This window comes from Vulpes vulpes, chromosome 2 (genome assembly GCF_048418805.1).
Source record: "Vulpes vulpes isolate BD-2025 chromosome 2, VulVul3, whole genome shotgun sequence".
NCBI lineage: Eukaryota > Metazoa > Chordata > Mammalia > Carnivora > Canidae > Vulpes > Vulpes vulpes.
The window spans coordinates 26,974,465-26,981,486 of record NC_132781.1 but is presented as its reverse complement, the minus strand read 5'-3'; the positions used below and the strand labels follow the sequence as shown (position 1 = coordinate 26,981,486).

Below are 7,022 nucleotides of genomic sequence, written 5' to 3'. Positions count from 1 at the left end.
TACAGATGTGGACACTGAAATTCATGAAGATTAAGGCATCTGCTCAAGGTAAGAAGACAACAGAGCAAGGATCTAAATGCAGGTGGGCCAGAGGCCAAAGTCCAGGATTCATGAAAACGCAGCTTGAGACAGGCAGAAGTTTCGTAGACACCCCCACCCCTCTCTGCCTTTCACATAGAGTTGATGAGAAATGGATGCTTTGGGAACTTGCGGAGAACCAGTGGTGCTAGAGGAAGACGCCTGCCTCTTGAGCACATGGGACACTCAATCCTTCCCGTTTCCAGAAAACCTTGGTTCTAAGAATGCCTCTAGAAAGGGGATATTTTATCCCACTGGTGGACACATGTAGGAAAATGCCCTGAGGGCTGGCTTTGGGTGTGAGATTTGGTTTCCCTTTAATAGACACTTGTATAAATGAAATGAAAGGAGCAACACTTCCTGAAATAACACAGAGGGAGTTTTGTCATCAGGAAGTCTTAGAAGCTGCGTGGCTCAGATGGAGCCAAGTTCGTCCACAGCAGAAGTTCGGCCTTGTACACAGGTGTGATTGTGGTACACGGCTGGCAGACCAATGTGAGCGGGGTCCACAAACAGCCCTCCGTGCAGACAGGCAGTGAAAGCAACACCTCAGTTAATATTCTGTGGGGCTACTCCTAGGCTCATACTTCCTTCTGAAAATGTGTGTGTGTGTGTGTGTGTGTGTTGTAAGAGTCAATCATCCCTGGATGGGCAAATAGCCTTGATTCATTCCATCAATCCACAGAGGAATGTGGAAGAGGAAATTTGCATGTAATGAATCCACCTCCACCTTTGCCATGTATTATTTTGTGTGAGGCTCAACCTGCAAGGCCCTCCCCCACCTCCTATTCCCCATTAACAAATGAGAAAAAAAAGGATCTGAGAGTTTAAGCCACCTGCACAGTGCCACACAGCTAGTCCATGGCCAAGCTGGGAACTCACCGGGTCAGTCTGGCTGCTAAACTCACACCCGTCCTCTGCACCTTGCTACTTCCCAAAGGAGAGGTGACAGAGATGGACGAAGCAAACTCAAACAGGTCCAACTGTAAGCCTAGTGTCTGTACAGGCCACTTTGCATATGCAATGCTTACAGGGATCCTGCAAAGCCTGTCTCATTTTATTCCCTTAACAGATGAGAAGCCAAAAACTTTCAGAAAGTTTCAGCAAACTGCCATGAGATAGCTGCGATCCGGACCTAGGTCCATCCAACTCCAGATCCTGGGATCTTTCGACCACCCCATTAATCCTCATGGACATAGGTCTGCCCCTCTCCCCCACCTCTCTGCCCCCTCCGACCTACCCCTTCCCACCCTGCAGCTGATTCAAGGGAGCTTAGAAACAGGGCTGGGAACCAGACCTGGCACCAACACACAGAGGGGGTTTGGGGGGATCAGTGCCTGTCTACCAGCTATGGTGAGATGGATTCCAGGCCACAGCTAAGAACAGGTTTCATTTATGGAGTGGCTTGTGTGCCCTGGATGAGGGAGGGTTTGGACTAAGGAGAAAACATGCATTTGTTGCCTCTGGCCTAGTTATTGTGCTTGCTCAGCTTCAGTGGTCCCATCTGTAAAGCATGGTCAACTAACCATCCCTGAAGGCAATTAACCCTGCAGATGCACAGGCAGAGGGGAGGAGGTGGTTTCTGGACAGGAGCAGCTCAAGAGGCAAGTGTGTTTGGTCCAAAGCCAAAATCATTCAAGCACCAAGCAGCTAAAGGAAGTTCACACGAGACAATACAAGCTCATCTTGCACGCTCGCCTTCCAGAGCCCGCTCTCCTCGCCAATCAGTTCTAAAAGATCCGGGAATGTTATATGTCAGTTTCTTGTCTGTTTCTCTTTGCCTAGATAGGAACCAATTTGCCTCATTTCAGTTGTTGGATCATATTACGTGATTCCCGGTTTAAGTTCACTACATCCATTTAGGAAAGCATTTTAGAATAATGAAATATGTTTTTAAGTAAGTGTTTTAAAAATAAGTCTCCCTCTTCTTGCAGGAGGCAAGAGATCTCAGCCGGATGTTCTGACTTGTTTGGTTTTGCCCTTGATCTCAGCACAGCGGGCTGCCTTGAGTCGTGACTCCCCATCGCATCATCCACCCATGTATTGGTTAATTCCCTCGTTAGCTAAAATGTATTTATCTATTTATTTAACAATCACCAAGTCATTGAGTGTGTTGGTTGCTTGGGAAACATGGTCATAGATGAGCAAAAAATAGACACTGCCCTTCTCCTTGTGGAATTTAAATCTAGTGGAGAAAGAAATTAATCTATATACACACACACACACATATAATAAGAAATCAGGATAAGGCCTTAGAAGGAACAATCCATGGTGCTTTAAGACCAGATAACAGAAGGATCTGACCCAGATGGGGAAAGTGATCTAAAGAATGAGGATGGAAAAAAATATATACATATAAAAAAATGAAAAAATCTTAAAAATTAAAGAATAAAAATAAAGAATGAGGATGGAATGAAGGCTCTGGGACAAGAGGTTGGGAGTGGTGGCAGTGGGAGAAGGTATGTGCTCTAGAAAATCAGAGGAGAGCAGTTAGGAGGTTATCACAGAACTCCTGGAGAATGGTGACATTTCCTTGGATGAGGCTAGTGGCTACAGGGTGGAGAACAATGCTATTACAGGGGCGCCTGGGTGTCTCAGTGGTTGAGCATCTACCTTTGGCTCAGGGCATGATCCCAGGGTCCTGGGATTGAGTCCCACATGAGGCTCCCCTCAGGGAGCCTGCTTCTCTCTCTGCCTGTGTCTCTGCCTCTCTCTCTCTCTGTGTCCCTCATGAATAAATAAATTAAAAAAGAAAAATAACAATGCTATTACAGCCGTATCGTTGTCTAAAGGATGACAGGAGGTACTAGGATAAATGGTTGGCTTTGGATCTGGGGAAATAGATGTTCTCACTGCTCCCTTGACTGTGCTCAGAACCAGGCCACAGTGAATCTCACATCCTTTCTGTTCCAGAAAATGCCAGGCCCCATACTAGATTCAACATAGACAAAACAGGCAAGGCTCCCACACTAGTGTGGAGATGGACCTTCCTTCCCAGGCTGACCCATCTGCAGCCCCATCTGCAGCCACTGTCTCAGCCTCTTTGGCTGATGTGACCTTGCTGTCACCATCCGTTCTGTCCCAGTTTCCAGCAGCTCCTCACACATTGCACAAATCCCTATCTCAGCCACTCGTCTAGGGCCTGCATCTGATGACTGTATTTGGCCTTTCTGGTGTCAATCCTTGCACGCTGTTAGTTCAGACTCTGTTCTTCCTCTGGTTCATTGCACTATCCCTGCAGGGCAGGCTTCTATAATTAAGACAAATGTAAGAGAGCAATTAAAATCCTTGTGACACAGAGCATGAGGGTGTCAGTTTTTGGTTTTGTTTTGAGGCGGAGAACAATAAATGTGAGAGAATATAACAATTATCTACATGACCCGAGATTGCCAGAAAGCAAGAATAGAAAGTGTTTGATTCTTCTGTGAAGTCACCACTGTAAAGACAGGTAGATTTTCTCATGAAGCAATATTTACAAGGTTCTAGACAAGGACCAAGCTTGAGTCCCCACTTAGCTGTTGACTTAAATAAATAATATCAGAGAATTTACATAATCTGTCTGGATTTGGTTTCTTTCCCCCGTAAAACAGAAAACAGAATCTATCCCACAGGGTCATGATGAGGTCCAAATGGGATTATGGCAACCACAAGCCACTGCACCCAGTGGGTCTTGTTACTGCCATCGGATCTGTGGGCTCATTTTAAAGTGTCTGTCCTCATGTTCACCTTCTTCAGACATATTTCCTCTGCCCTCTGTTCAAAGGCAGAAGACTTGTTCAGAAGCCTGACACACACTGTCTCTTCTCTCTCATCCAGAGGAAAAGGGAGTGAGGCATTCCAGTCCCAGAATTTCAGCCCAGTGGGCTCTCCCTGACAAGACCCCCAACCCTATCCATTTATTCAGTCAATGAATAATTAATGTGGATCAATTTTGTGGGTGGCCACCATTTGGGTGCTAGAGGTACAGATTTTTTTAGAGACCACGCTTTAAGGGGCACCTGGGTGGCTCAGTTAGTTAAGCATCTTTCCTCAGCTCAGGCCATGACCTTGAGGTCCTGGGATCAAGCCCTGAGTCAGGCTCCCTGCTCAGTTGAGAGCCTGCTTCTCCCTCTCCCTCTGTCCCTCCCCCTGCTTGTGTTCTCTCTCTCTCTCTCTCATAAATAAAATCTTAAAAAAAAACTTTTTAGAGGCACCTGGGTGGCTCAGTGGTCGAGTGTCTGCCTTTGGCTTGGGTCATGATCTCAGGGTCCTGGTATCGAGTCCTGCAATGGGCTCCCTGCAGGGAACCTGCTTCTCCCTCTGCCTATGTCTCTGCCTCTCTCTGTGTCTCTCATGAATAAATAAATAAAATCTTTTTTTTAATGTTTTTAATAAAGTTAAAAAAAAGAGCACACTTTAAGAAGCCCATGGTCAGGGAAAATAGGTCAACAAGCAAGTATAATGATAAGACATGCACCTTAAGATAAGTCATGTGGGTGTTTAACATAAATGGCAACCATGAAGATTTATCCAGAATCCAAGAGAGACAGAAGAGGTAAAACCTGAATCGGGCAGGGGACAAATGCAGTCCACCTGTGATATTCATGGGGATCAGGAGCAGGAAAGAGATGATGACAGGAGGGCTTTCTTTTTTTTTTTCCAGGAGGGCTTTCTTGAAATTAAAACCATGTTGGAAAATAGAGAGAAAGAATCGTCCGTTAGGCTCCTCTCTGAGTGTTTTCCTGTCAGGTCAGTGTATTTTTTGTTACAGAGGAATCAAACTCTCTTGGATTGGAAAGTGAGACAATTCGCTCACGCATATTGTTTTATTTGTTTTATTTTTGCTTTAAGACAGGGAATACTTTATTCAAACCCATCAGAGAAATGGTCAGCTTGGGTCTGTAACAAAGCGTTGTGTTTTAAAGCATAGGTCAGTAATTGTATATGAGAGTATACACTGCTACATACAAATTAACTGATCAGAGCACAACTTTTCAATGTTCAAAACAGAATAAGCTTCCCTGTAAAAGCAGCACCTTTGTGACATTTTTAGCTTTAGTATTCCTCTCCTTTTTCACCCTCTCCTTCAACAGAATCCACACCAACCTCCTCATAATCCTTCTCCAGGGCAGCCATGTCCTCACAGGCCTCAGAAAACTCTCCTTCCTTCATGCCCTCACCCACATACCAGTGAACAAAGGCACACTTGGCATACATCAGGTCAAACTTGTGGTCCAGGAGAGCCCAGGCCTCAGCAATGGCTGTGGTGTTGCTCAGCATGCACACAGCTCGTTGTACTTTGGCCAGGTCTCCACCGGGTACCACAGTGGGAGGCTAGTAGTTAATGCCCACTTTGAAGCCAGTGGGGCACCAGTCCACAAACTGGATGGTATGCTTGGTCTTGATGGTGGCAATGGCAGCATTGACATCTTTGGGAAACACGTCGCCACGGTACAACAGGCAGCAAGCCATGTATTTACCATGGCGAGGGTCACATTTCACCATGTGGTTGGCTGGCTCAAAGCATGCATTGGTGATCTCTGCTACAGAAAGCTGTTCATGGCAGGCTTTCTCAGCAGAGATGACAGGGGCATATGTGGCCAGAGGGAAGTGGATGCAGGGATAGGGCACCAGGTTGGTCTGGAACTCCGTCAGATCCACATTCAGGGCTCCATCAAATCTGAGGGAAGCAGTAGTGGAGGACACAATCTGACCTATCAACCTACTTAGATTAGTGTAGGTTGGGCACTCAATATCGAGGTTTCTACGACAGATGTCATAGATGGCCTCGTTGTCTACCATGAAGGCACAATCAGAGTGCTCCAGGGTGGTGTGGGTGGTGAGGATGGAGTTGTAGGGCTCTACTACAGCTTTGGACACCTAGGGGGCAGGGTATATGGAGAACTCTAGCTTGGACTTCTTGCCATAATCGACAGAGAAACGTTCCATCAGCAGGGAGGTGAACCCAGAACCGGCTCCCCCTCCAAAGCTGTGGAAAACCAAGAAGCCCTGAAGACCCGGGCACTGGTCAGCCAGTTTTCAAATTCGGTCTAAGACAAGGTCAGTGATCTCCTTGCCAATGGTGTAGTGCCCTAGGGCATAGTTATTGGCAGCATCTTCCTTGCCTGTGATGAGCTGCTCAGGGTAGAAGAGCTGGCGGTAGGTGCCAGTGCGAACTTCATCAGTGACTGTGGGCTCCAGGTCTATAAACACTGCCCTGGGCACGTGCTTGCCAGCGCCCGTGTCACTGAAGAAGGTGTTGAAGGAGTCATCTCCTCCCCCAATGGTCTTGTCACTTGGCATCTGGCCATCGGGCTGAATGCCGTGTTCCAGGCAATAGAGCTCCCAGCAGGCATTGCCGATCTGGACACCTGCCTGGCCAACGTGGATCGAGATACACTCACGCATGGTTGCTGCTTGGCGGCTGCCGGGCGGATGGCGGAGAAGAGGAGAGGTTGTTGCTTCTTACAGCGCGACTCTTAGGCCGTTGATGTAAGAGAACCTACACATATTGGTTTTTTTTTTTTAAGATTTATTTTTATTTATTTATTTATGATAGACATAGAGAGAGAGAGGCAGAGACACAGGCAGAGGGAGAAACAGGCTCCATGCAGGGATCCTGACGCGGGACTCGATGCCGGGTCTCCAGGATCGTGCCCTGGGCCAAAGGCAGGCGCGAAACCGCTGAGCCACCCAGGGATCCCCCCTACGCATATTGTTTTAAAAGCACATTGCAATCAAACCCATGACCTGGTAAAAGCCTCCAATGAGTTGTCTTCTTTTCTTTATCCCTTTGTTTCCCCCTTTTACAGTAATGGACAAACATGATATATATAGCACCCACACTGACAAACTTGAGCAGAGCAACTTTGGGGAAAGCAAATATTTTTTGCAATAATTACACACACGCAATAATCAAGAGACAAAGGAATTAGCAAACTCTTCAAGTTACATTCAAACCCTCA

The 7,022-nt window shown here is 46.7% G+C and overlaps 1 pseudogene; it reads right to left on the bottom strand.

Moving 5' to 3' along the window:
* Positions 1 to 4,950: 4,950 nt before the first annotated feature.
* LOC112917884 (tubulin alpha-1A chain-like) lies at positions 4,951 to 6,556 on the bottom strand (annotated as a pseudogene).
* Positions 6,557 to 7,022: the final 466 nt, after the last annotated feature.